We start from the raw sequence: 13,282 nt of genomic DNA on the forward strand, positions 1-13,282 counted from the left end.
TTCCATGTGGAGAAGTGGGGAAACAAACCCAGTTCTTCCAGATTAGAATGCATGTACTTAACTACTACACAAAACTGGCTCTCCAGTTTGAATGGGAGATATTCACAGGTGCTGAATGGGAGTATATTCACAGTAGAATATTGAATGGGAGATATTTACAGCTGTTGAGTACATCATCACCCTAACTGTTTCAAAACTACTTAAGTTGGCCATCTCATTAATGCAAAGTTTTGTGAAAGTTGCTTAATTGGTTGTGTGTCAGAAGCTAAATGGCAAATACACCTAATTGGTTGGATCACTGGTCAATAACACCAATGGTCAGTTAGGTTACATCATTGGGCCTTAGGGTTGCCAGATCCATCAAACCAGCTGGTTGGGGATGGGAATGAACTTACTGAGAGTGGGGAGGGAAGAAGCTGGAAATAAACACAACATGCCTACATCACCCAGAAGTGACATAGACACATTAGGGGCAGTGATCTGTTACACCTCAACTAACTTTTTATTGGGGAATATTAATATTTCTTAGCTCAAAATGGTGAGTCTACGAGAGGTGAGGTGAACAGGATCTCTGTCTATGTCTATGGAGATAGACCACTGAAAATCCTTTGGTTAATAATGGATTTTATTATAGGGTTTCCAATAGTTACATCCCAATCAAACAATTTCAAGCATACAAGAGGAATACAAGAGGTTAGCTGAATAAGTAGGATGGAGGAAGGTGATACAATACCAAGATCTTGCAGGGTAGGCTCAGTCAGAGGAAATGCAAGGCCTCTGGAGGGAGATTTCTCTTGAGAAGAAGGGGGGTGAGGGTAGGAAGGGGTGGGAAAGGAGAGGATAGAGGAATTCCCTTTTCTTTCCTTTTTTCCCCTTTTCTCCTCTTCTCCTACTCCGCTCCTAACCTGACAGGTGGGTTTTCCTGTTTTCTAGGGTAAATTACGTCACATCAAGCAATTCAATTACCCAATGAGGAGGCAGAATGTCACACCAATGGAAAATCAGAGTGTCATATGTGGAATATCCAATCAGGGATCATTCGTGTCATATATCCATACCCCAACATAGGAATTTTAATTACACTGGCCAAATGACTTTTTATGGTACTGTTTTCCCAAACTGACTCCTTTGAAGCTCCCAAAAAGTGAGAGATTTCTCCCTTAGTGTCAAACATGGATAGGCATCCATCAGGTATTCAGGAGACTGGTTGACTTTGATGGCCTTCGCTGTGATTAAAGAAAAATAGAAACTTTGTTGAAAGTCAAAAAATGTGAGATCAGTTACAAGTATACCACACATTCACAACAAGATGAGCACTTAACCCTTAGCCTTTGTGTTTTTGCTGTCTTGCCCTGAAGAATAACACACACACACACACACATATATATATATACATACACACACAAGCCATTTATTTGTGTTGCGGGGTCGCTGGTCCACTTATTTCTTTATGCTTTGATAACAGGATTTAAAAGGTTGCCAAAAGAGTGAAGGCATTTTTACAGCTCTGCTCACCATTTGTCCCTCTCTGGGCCTGGAATTCTTCATTCCCAGGAGCAGAAAGATGGATGCTTCTTAACCTTTCAGCTGGCCATCATGTTTGTCTGGCTTGTGAACCAGAACCACATTCCAGCCTGCCTTGGGCCAAGAAGGAATTGGATTTTTCTCCCTTATGTGCAAGAGAGACTATTCCAATTCAAATGGGCATTGCTGTGTCATATTAATATTCTAGGGTTACATTGCAATATCACATTCCAGGGGTGCATGGCTTGGAAATCAGTACAGGGGTGTCTTCCTGGATATCAGATGATGATGATGATGACGACATTGGATTTATATCTCACCCTATACTCTGAATCTCAGAGACTCAGAGCGGTCACAATCTCCTTTACCTTCCCCCCCCCCAACAGACACCCTGTGAGGTGGGCGGGGCTGAGAGAGCTCTTGCAGCAGCTGCCCTTTCAAGGACAACTACGAGAGCTATGGCTGACCCAAGGCATTCCAGCAGGTGCAAGTGGAGGATTGGGGAATCAAACCCGGTTCTCCCAGATAGGAGTCCACACACTTAACCACTACACCAAAGAGTGTTCTAGTTTATGGGCAGAACCTCTATAGTAGACTTCTACCATGGAGTTTTGCCCTAAAACCAGAGCATGCCCCCACTCAACATCACTCAAAACTGGGGGACACCTGCCTCCACCAGAGGGTCTGGTAACCCTATTTGGCCTACATTTGATTGATTAGCCAAAATCATGTCAGTGCACTCCACCAGGCATAAAGGAAAGATTCTTCATTCTGTTTGTCCCTTCTACCTTTCTGACTTTTTTAGTCCTTCTGTTTTTAATTTTTTTACTGAAATACAGCCCATTTTGGAACACTTTGGTTTTGGGTGGACCAGCACAGCCAGGCACCTGTTTGCTTGAATTTTGGAATTATCCCAAACTCAATCTTGTCAAGGTAACGTCTAGTTTAAAACCCATGTTTGTGAAACTGCATAGTTTATTGATGTAGCTTTTTTATTTTTATTCTCATTGTTCATTGTATATTCCTGTACAAGCTTTTAATTGATCACTTTATTTTACGGTATTCTTGAATTCAGGAGCTTCAAACTAAATCAAGTACTTTGGCCTACATCGGCTACAGCTTCTTGGTTTCTAGCCAATGGGATAGTAAAGGGGCTGGTAGCAGTGACAGCTTGGATTCACACTTCAGCCTTTTTTGTTCTATCTTGCCTTCCTACGCCAGGGTAGTTGGGCTTTAAGCCCACCACTTACAACAGCTTATATTTTTAAAAATGGTATTTCTTTTTAGTTGCTTGCAAATTGATAGGATGAATCCACTGGATTAAGAGGACAATCCCTTGAATTGTGTCTAAACTCAATGTAACTAAATTGTGTGTGAAAATACATTTCTCATTCAAACTATAATGGGTATGAATGTAGTTGGTGTATACAACAATAAAATAAAAATGTTTAAAACTAAAACAAACCAAAAGACAAGTGTAAATAAAACATGTCAGAAAAAGGGGAATGGGGAAAAGTGAGAGAAATAGCTACCACTACTGGGGAAAAGCAAATAAAGAGATGTAAAGAACAGATATAATATTTTTCTGAATCTCTGTACTTGACATACCTATTAACAATTTGATTTCCACACACAAGAAGCTAAAAAAAAATTGGAACATATTTGAAACTTTATTATAAAGGACTTTACAGTTGATCATATAAAGTGTCAAGAGGTTTTTTTTTCATGTGGAGCGTCACATCTTGTTCTCCAGTCTCCTTTCCATGTGGCTCTTTTTGGTTTGACTCTCCAAATGAGGGCTGGAGATCACTTAGAATTACAACTGCTCTCCAGATGGCAGAAATCAGCTTCCCTGGAGAAAATGGCTGCTCTTCAGGGAATTTCTGTCTTTGTAATAACATTGCTACTGCTGCTGGGAAAGACAGTTGCTAACTCCAGATTAGGAAATTCCTGGAGATTTGAGGGGTGGAGCCTGGGGAGGGTGGGGTTTGAGGAAAAGTGGGAACTCAGGTACAATACCATAGACTCCACTCTCCAAACCAGCCACTTCCTCCTGGGGAACCATTGTTGCCACACTCCAGGTAACGGCTGGAGATCCAAGAGAAGGGACACAGTGACCATGGGAGATTTCAATTACCCGCATATCTGTTAGAAGTCCAACTATGCAAAAAATGAAAGGCCAGATACATTCCCGACTTGTCTTGCTGACAACTTCCTTTTCCAGAAAGTGAAGAAGGAAACAAGGGGATCTGCTATCTTGGATCTCACCAACAAGGAAGAATTGATTGAAAAAGTGGAAATAGTGGGCACCCTGGGCAGTAGTAACCATGTGATTTTGGAATTTACAGTCTTAGGGAAGGGAAAAGCTATACATAGTCAGACTTATAGGCTGAACTTCAGAAAGGCAAACTTCAACAAACTTAGAATTATGCTGGGTAAAATCACATGGTCAGAAATACTTAGGAAGAAGGGGGTTCAAGAGGGGTGGGAATTTTTAAAAAATGAAATACTGAAAGCACAATCACAGACAATTCCTATGAGAAGAAAAAATGGAAGAAGCCTAAAGAAGCCAAGGTGGCTCCATAAACAGCTCTCTAAAGACTTGAGAAATAAAAAGACTCCTTTAGGAATTGGAACAAGGGCCTTATAACCAAGGATAAATATAAAGAAATCACCAGTGCTTGTAGAGAAAAAGTTAGGAAAACCAAAGTTCAGTATGAGCTTAGGCTAGCCAAAGATGCTAAAAGCAACAAAACAGGGTTCTTTTCTTATGTTCAGAGTAAGAAAAAGAGCAAGGATATGGTAGGCCCATTGCAAGGGCAGGAAAGTGAAATTGTAACAGGTAACGAAAAGAGGGTGAAACTGCTCAATTCCTACTTTTCCTCAGCCTTCTCTTCTGAGGGAAACAGTGCTCAACGTGGCATAAACAGAACATATAATGAGGGCATGAAGTTCCAACCTAGGATCAGCATAGGGGTAGTACATAAACACCTAGTTCCTTTAAATGAAATTAAGTCCTTGGAGCCAGATGAATTGCATCCAGGGGTTCTAAAAGAGCTTGCGGATGTAATTTCTGAGCCTCTGGCTATTATTTTTGAGAAATCTTGGAGAACAGGAGAGGTGCCAGAAGATTCGAGGTGGGCGAATGTTGTTCCCATCTTCAAGAAGGGGAAAAAGCAGGATCCAGGTAACTACCAACCCTTCCAACTCTATGATTCTGTCACTCAGAATTACAACTGCTATCTAGATGGCAGAGATCAGCTCCTCTGGACAAAATAGCTGTTTTGCAGGGTGTCATTATACCCTACTGAAGTTGCTTCCCTCCTGCTTTGGTCCACACTGTGAGTTCAGACCACTCACAGACATTCAGCCTAACTTACCTCACAGAGTTGTGGCGACCAAAAGGGGAAGTCAGCTCTAAACCAGAATAGGCATTTTTCATAACAGTCAGTATGGCAATTGAGCTTCTAAATCTTCAAAAACCAAAACACACTTCCTAAGAAAAACAAAAATAAAAAAGTAATTAAATGTTGTAGTGAAGCATGGGTTTAGGGTTAGTGTACAATATAAATCACTGACCACAATTTGCATCATTATGCATCTCTCTTTGTCTTGACACTGAGGTTAGTAAATGCAGCTCCTACAAGAGCTATGAAACTAAGGGGGGGCCCTGCACAGTTCTCTTTAATTCCATCCCTACTTCCAATGACTCCCTCAGCTCTTGTGCTCTTTCCACACTCTAGATCTCCAGGTGACCCCTGTGGTGGAGGAGAAGAGCTTGCAAGCCTGCCTATTTTTCCCTCCTTTCCTGTTTCACACAGAGCAGAAATAGTTGCCTAGCCAGGGGTTGTTTTGTAGAAAAATAGGTGGTGGAGCTCATCCAGGGATTGTTATGCAGCTGCACCTACTATTCAATGGACAAGGCAGAGGAAGTCTCAAAAGGAGGAGGAGGAACTCTCAGAAAGGTTCAGGAGCTGTGCTCCTGTGAGCTCCCACGGAATCTGAGGCCTGTGTCTACCTGTGGTCAGCACTCAGAGGGTGACTGGGGTCCCAATACTAAGCATGAGAGTAAGCCTGCATCAAGTTCCTCCTTGACTTCCAGGAGCTGCACAATATGTGTGAAGGAGCCTCATGTGGCTCCTGAGCCACAGTTTGGCCACCCCTGGGTTAGAAGAATTGACAGGAAATCTGAGAAGGAGGATACAAGCCTCTTTCCCTAATTTCTTCTCTTTCAAGTATCCATCTTGCTGGAGGTAAGGCCTCTTTCCATCATCATCTTTGTCCATCTTTGGATACACCTCACTACCCTTCCTGGAAGATTGGGGAAATTATGTGTTTTTCTTTTGCTTGCTGTATGCTGCTTTATAGCAAGACTACAGCTTGGATGTAGGCAAAGTTAATATAAGTTGGGCTAAGCTATATGCTCTCAATATTTTTCTGTGCTGGGGTACATTCTGGAAATTCTTTATGTTAGGTCTCAGTTGGGGGTGGAGTTCTCTGGAGCATTGCTCTGAAAGCTCCAGTGTGGCTCCTGACACTCTTGGAGACCTTCCACACTACCACTTTGAAAGCAGAGGTATATTTTTTGCAGGACTCTCTTTCGCTCCCTGCCCTTGGCAGCGAGGGAGGGGGTGAAAGGAACGTTTCTAATGACTATCCGCCCCTTAAAATGAGCAGCTGATGGGTGGACCCACTCCGCTGCTCACTTTAAGAGGTAGGAAGCCATTGCAAGACTCTCTTTTGCTTCTCCCCACCTGCAAGTGAGAGGGAGCAAAAGGGAGGCTTCTAAAGGCTGACAGCCCTTTAAAGTGAGCAACTGATGGGTGGACTTGCTGAGCTGCTCACTAAGAGAGAGAGTCATTGCAAGGCTTTTTTTCACTTCCTTCCACCTGCACGTGGGAGGGACTAAAAGGAAGGATTCTAATGACTGTCTACCTTCCTGCCCGTCTTTCTGTTTGTTTGCCTTTCTTCCTATAATTTTTTTTTCTGTCTTACTGTCTTCCATCATTTTTCTGTCTGCCTGTCTTCCTTCCATCCTTTCATTTTTCTTTCACTCCTTTCTCCCCAGCTTTTTTCTACCTCTCACTTCCTTTCTTTCTCTCATTCTTTCTGTTGTCTTTCTGCTTTTTCTTTCATTCTTTCATTCTCTCTGCCTGTCCTTCTTACTTTCATTTTTCTCTTTCACACCTCTTTCCTCATCTTTTTCCTACCTCTCACTTCCTTCCTTTCTTTTATTCTTTGTCTTCCTTTCATTCTGTGTTCCTTCCTTTTCATTTTTCTTTCACTCCTCTCTCTCAGTCTTTTTTTATCTCTCCCTTTCTTTCCTCATTCTTTCTCTGTCTCTCTCTTTCTGTCTTTTTCTGTCATTCTGTATATCTTCATTCCTTCCTTTCATTTTTCTTTCTTTAAATTCTTCTGACACACTTCTGGTGATGTCAGGGGTGTGTGGCACATGAAATGAGTTATGCTAATGAGCTCCGGCACCTCTTTTTTCTACAAAATGACCCCTGCTTAATGCGATAAGAGGAGAGAAGTTAAAGCTTATGCACCAATAAAATCTCATTATATTATATTACCTGTCCAAGCTCTTTTATTTTCCTGGAAGTGTTAAGATCCCTCTTATACCACAAGTTTCACCTGGAAATAATGCATGTTAACATTTAGAAAGACAGGCTGTTTCTACACTTGGCAGAAAATCCTGTCTTTGAGGGTATTTAAAAGTAATCATTTACATAGCAAATCGTCATCACTTCTGTCTTGTTTTGCATTTTTATAAGTCTTCTATATTCACTTTGGCTGTTTCTACACTTGGCAGATGATCCTCTCTCAGTGCTCATTTTAAAGTCATCTACATTGCATATCTTCTTCACTTGATCATCTACATTGCATATCTTCTTCACTTATGTCTTGCTTTGTATTTTCCAAAGGCCTCTTCACTCATTTTGTTGAATGGGCAGTGAAAATGGCTTCACCCTAGAGTTGTTTTTCACTTTACAAGAGTACTTTTGAACAGGAGTTTTCCTGAACATCCAGATCTAAGTTCATAATTGTACAATTTTCCCTCCGAGTTCTCAAACTCCTCCCCGAAGCCCCATCCACCATTCGCTTGCAAGAACAATAATTCAGAAAGTTGCTAGGTGTGTTGCTCAGAGGCATGTTGGTGTGTGCTCTCCTCAGGCTTCCCTTGCAAGGGAGGCCCAACTCAGAGGAGAATGCACTCCACCCAGCTGGTCTCACCTTCAAGGCAAACACAGCTGGGCAGGGCATCGGCACAGCTTTTCTGAGCATGACTCAAAGGTGAATGCTTCTACAGTGCACTCTCAGAGGTGCCCTGCACCTGAGTGCACTGCACAGGCCTGGCTCAGCTGGAGCATGCCCAGCCCTCCTTCCATGCTGCACAGCCTGCTCTCCTGTGGATGAAAGTGTGGTGATGGGACAGGTGTGGGTGGGGGGGGGGCATGGGACAGATGCCAGCCTGGAAGCCTGAGGCCTTAGCACTGGGCCTGCCCAGGTCCCAGGCAGGCAAAAGAGGCAGCAGCGATGTGCTCACCACTCAGAGGCTGCCTTCCTTTGCAAAGGAAGGCAGCATCTGAGTGGCAGAGAGGTGCCCCACTGCACCCTTCACCTGCCTGGGTCCTCAGCAGACAAAAGAGGTGGCACACAGCAGCAATGTGTGCACTGCCGTGAGGGGTGGTGGTGGTGGTCCTTGGCTGAGGCAGCAGGACCCACAGCTGGCGCATTGGAGTAGGCAAGGTAGGTGTCAGCCTGGGGCACCACCTTGCCTATGGGGTGCCGCCTCCCTGCCACTCTCGGCTGAGAGCGGCTGGACGGTGTGTCGGTGGGGCTCTCCACCAAGCCCAGCTTCCCTCACAAGAAAAACTGGGCTCGGAGAAGAACACACTCCGCCCGGCTGCTCTCACCTTGAAAGTGAGAGTGGGCCACCTTCTTTTCAAATGAGCTTGGCTTTTCTTGCAAGGAGAAAGAGGCAGCATGTGGCGGCAATGTGCACACTGTTGCTCAGGGGGCAGGGGGGTCCTTGCCTGGGGTAGCATCTCTTCCCTGCTCCAGGTTATTGGTGGCTCTTCCCACTTGTCCCCCCTCCTGGAATAAAAACCCAGTTCCAACCAGGCAATCTTGAGAAACAGCTGAATTGAACCTCCAGCCTCTGGGAGGAGTACGGGCCTGCAGGCTTTCTTCTTTCTTTTGAAAATGTGGAAGTAAACTTTGCAAAAGGTGAGGAACAGATTTTTAAATGTGGAAGCATTTTGAAATATGTTAGTTTGTAGCAGGTAGATTCAGTGCTCACTAGATCTGGAGAAAAGCTGAATGGAGTAAGGGCCACAGCTTCTAGAGCATCAATAATTAGTGGAGGAAAGAATCATACTCTGGCTCAATAAAATCTGAGCCATACTCAAGTCTTTTAATTTAATATTGAAGACATCGTTTACAACCCTCTAATGCCCATATTCCTCATAAAACAAAGCATCATGAACAGCAACCTCACTAATTGTCCTCAACAACTGTCCTGATTTTTTTTTTGTTATATGCTTGTGTTTGACATAGAATATTCTTCTTCTACGTTATTATTGCTTACCTTTAAATGAGTGTCTAAGGAGTTCCTGAAGAAGAGTTACACCTTTCTAAACTCACTGATTTCAATGTACTAAGATGGATGTAACATTGCTTAGGGCTGCACTGTAAATGACTTAAATGCCTGTAATCCTTTTCTATAATAGCGAAGAACTGACAGATGTAGAACATAAACTTGAGATAAAGAGGATGACATTTACTGCTCTGGAAGAATGTTATGGAAATAAAACTACATTAACAAATTTCCATACTTTCATATTTTTGTGATGTTGGCAGAATTTGTCTACTAAAGAGCACACACTTCAAACAGTTAACCTTATAACCATATATTTAGAACTCAAATGCTCATCCAGCTCTAGTTGCAACACATTTTGGTCTGATTCATTTTTGCTACTGCAACAATCAACTGGCATAACTTAGCACAGCTGGTAGCTATCCTGCTTAGTGTACAGTTTAGGTTAAAGACTTCATTTTTTTCCAGCACTAAGTAGTTGAAAACTGGAGTTTAAAGAACAAATTAAACCAATTTTGCACACAGAAGAGGTTTTCAAACAACCATTACCATTTTTTCAGACTTTCCATTTAGAAGAAATGAAACTGTGCCTCTTTTAAAATATCTTCTTAGGCCAGATCTGGCAGCATTTGTGAAAGATTCTGGTTTTCTTCCCTTCCAATGCAATGTTCCTAATCATCTTTTATTTTATACTGGCAAGTTAAGTACATTCACTTGCTTATTCTGGTTCCTCAGCCCAAGCATCTTATTACTTTCTTTGAAAGTGTATTGAAGTATTCAATATTTGTCTGTCTAATGTGATTTCTCTATTTTGGTAAACATTTTCATTTGAGTTATTAAACTATCTCTAATTATTGCTGAATAAAATAAGACACATTTTCATTATTGGATATGAGCAATTTTGTTTTGCACATGTCTAAAACAATTAAGGTAATTGATAGCATTTATATGCATATTCTGACTTCCTTTTAATCCACCATGCAGTGTCAATTAACTACAGAAATGGGGATAGTTAGTAGTGGATCCAAGTTGTCTGGTGCAGGGACAGTCATGCTGAACTTAATGAGAAACATTAATTGCATTCTTCAGGAGCAGGTAATTTCCTTGATAACAATGGTACATTACATTGACATTGTTGTTTCCTTCAGTCTAGTGATTGTATAGAAAAGTATAGGTTGGCTAAGAAGTTTTATATGAATATTTATATGAATAGGGCTTCCTCCTTAGCCCTAAACTGTATCTCTAATAACCTGCTTGAACGGTGTGTGTTTGTGTGTGGGAGTAGGGTTGGTTCCAAACAATGGATCAAAAGTGGTCTTTCTATGAATATAAGGTCTTCTGCCATCAGTAAAATAAACCTTTGGATCCAACTCCATGGTTTGGATACCTAATCCATTGTATTGTTCCCCTTTTTCGAATGAAGTCTCTGGCAGGATACTACCAATTTACACGAACCACTGCAAATTTTTTTTTTTAAATATATTCAGTGTATATTCTTCTTTTAGAATAGATGCCATTAATCACAATTCAGCAGGTAACATTTAAATCTCATTGAAATGCATATCAATTATGCATGCAGAACTGTTCCCACAATTTTTTAAGCCCAGTGCCACCTTTAAGATCAACAAATTTATTGGTCTTTCTATGAAGACAAGAAGTGTGGATTGCAAATGATGATTTCCAATAAGCAACAAATAGGATTTATCTACTTATGTCAATTCAGAATGAGGTCAATTCAGAGTGAGGTCAGAAAGACCTACTTCCTACTTGCAATCTGTTCCCTTGTGGGGAAAATAATAAATATGTAATAAACTTGTTGATGTAATAAACTTGAGTCAGTAAACCTTATATCCACTGATAGGGAGGGGTAACAATGTAAATTTAGGAACACTTTCCTGGGAGTAACTTATCTCAGTAGGATTCTAATGAAACCTGCCTAGGATTATGCTTCAAAGTAAACACATAATGATGCATATCTAAAGCAATTACAGAAATTACCAGTCCTAGGGGCTGGGGAGGGAACTCTATCAACTGCATATTGACTGGAGTCAGGGGATGCTTTTTCTAGTCAGCATATCTTCATACATTTTGGTGTACAGGCTATGATGTACAGTATATGGAGTAACTAGGTTCCTTCTCTGAACCTGGCTTTAGGTCAGGGATGCCCAAATGCTAGCAAATAGTGTGGGCACATTCTTAAGGAATCCACATTAAAATGAAGGGAGTAAAAAACCCCAAAAAAACTAAGGAACTCAGTAGAGCAAAGCACTGAATAAATGATACCAAGTGAAAACTGACTAGAATTGTATAAGTATATGCTCCTGTAACATTATTATGACCCAAAACCAGAGCAAGAGAAATAAAGTGATGTCTTTATGCAGAAAGATGAAAAGAACCAAATATTATACCATCTGGCTCAGCAATTACTAAGTACAGATAAATGTTATTAAGAAGACACTTGAGAATTTTCTACAAGGATTCAACATGTACAAACTCCAGGGAAGAATAGAATAATATTGAGGGTGATTTAGAGTAAGTAATTATAGCAGTTGAATAAATATGAGCAAAATGTATTTATAGATATTACTAGGTCTTTATTTTCTGAACTTTGATGTATCAAAAATGGAAATTTGTGAAAATGATCAGTGGGAAATATTTCTAGGGGCACTGGAACAGAATTTGTAGCATAAATTAAATTGAAATGGAAACAATGATATGGAGATGAGATACATGTATTATGTATAAATGACTTCTAATCACATTGTTCATTAATGTTATTAATCTATAATAGAAAATTTGAATAAAATTAAATGAGCATAAATAAAATCTATTCCCTCAAATGAGGACCAACATTCCCATCTTAATTATTAAAGAATTCCCACCATTACCCTGTCAACATGCACTTTATATCTTTCCTCGTGCAGGGGCCGTGCTAATCTTTACTGTATCATTCCAATTTTAGTATATGTATTGCCAAAGAAAGCATGTAAATAAGGAATGCTTCATGAATTCATGTGCCATCCTTGATTGTACAGTAGTGCAAGATATTTTATAGTTTTGCTCAGCGGTCATTTTGTAAAAAAATAGGTGGTGGAGCTCATTCAGGGATTGTTATGCTGCTGCACATACTATTCAACGGACAAGGAGGTGGAACTCTCAGAAGGAGGAGGTGGAACTCTCAGAAAAGTCCAGGAGCTGTGGTCCTGTGAGCTCCCACTGAATCCGAGGCCTGGTTTTGGTCACAGTATATAGGAATATTTAATTTTGTGAATTCCTTCTGCACATGTTAGTTTGTCCCTCCTGGATTAATCTTATGACAGGACTTTTTTTGTTGCAGGAACTTCTTTGCATATTAGGCTACACCTCCCTGATGTAGCCAATCCTGCAAGAGCTTACAGGGCTCTCCTTACAGGGCCTACTATAAGCTCTTGGAGGATTGGCTACAACAGCAGTATGTGGCCTAATATGCAAACGTGCTCCTGCTACAAAAGAAGTCCTCAGTGACTGGCAAATATAGGATTATGATAAAACACTAAATTGGGCATGAGATTTACTATCATGAAGAAGTAAAAGTGAATAAGTAAGAATGCTGTAAACAACTGAACATTAGCACAAGGAGTGCCTAATTTCACTGAACAGAATAATTTTTATTGCTTTAAAAAACAAAAGAAAACCCTGCGAAGTACACATTCATCTCAGCTCTATTTGTTTATCAGCTACTTATTTGACTAAGAATAAACAGAAGAACTTTTAAAGATGGGATGACAGTGAAGTTGCCTGAACCACTTTCATGTTCTTACTTCTTGAAAGAATCAATTGACCATGAAACAGCAAATTGCATTGAACACGTTCTACATTTATAAATGATCAACTATTTTTTAAATGCCATTTTTTCCTTGAAACTCTTTGCAGCAGGCCTGGAAATATCAAATAGAATTTTATTTATTTTTATTTTATTTTATATCCCGCCCTCCCCGCAAGGCAGGCTCATATATATTTGTTTAATCCAAGTTTAGCATCAGGTAATATTGATGATCAGTGTGATGATAAACCATAGCTTTTAGAAGCAACTGTAGTAAATAGTTCTTAAAAGGTGACTATTAGTTCAATAAGAAATTATTTCTTCATATCCATTAAAATATATTGTTTTATGTA

At 40.6% G+C, this 13,282-nt stretch overlaps 1 pseudogene; it reads right to left on the bottom strand.

The window, feature by feature from the left end:
- Nucleotides 1-12,010: 12,010 nt before the first annotated feature.
- LOC132590341 (U6 spliceosomal RNA) lies at nucleotides 12,011-12,111 on the bottom strand (annotated as a pseudogene).
- Between the last annotated feature and the right edge of the window lie 1,171 nt (nucleotides 12,112-13,282).

Source organism: Heteronotia binoei, chromosome 21 (genome assembly GCF_032191835.1).
Source record: "Heteronotia binoei isolate CCM8104 ecotype False Entrance Well chromosome 21, APGP_CSIRO_Hbin_v1, whole genome shotgun sequence".
Classification (NCBI taxonomy): domain Eukaryota; kingdom Metazoa; phylum Chordata; class Lepidosauria; order Squamata; family Gekkonidae; genus Heteronotia; species Heteronotia binoei.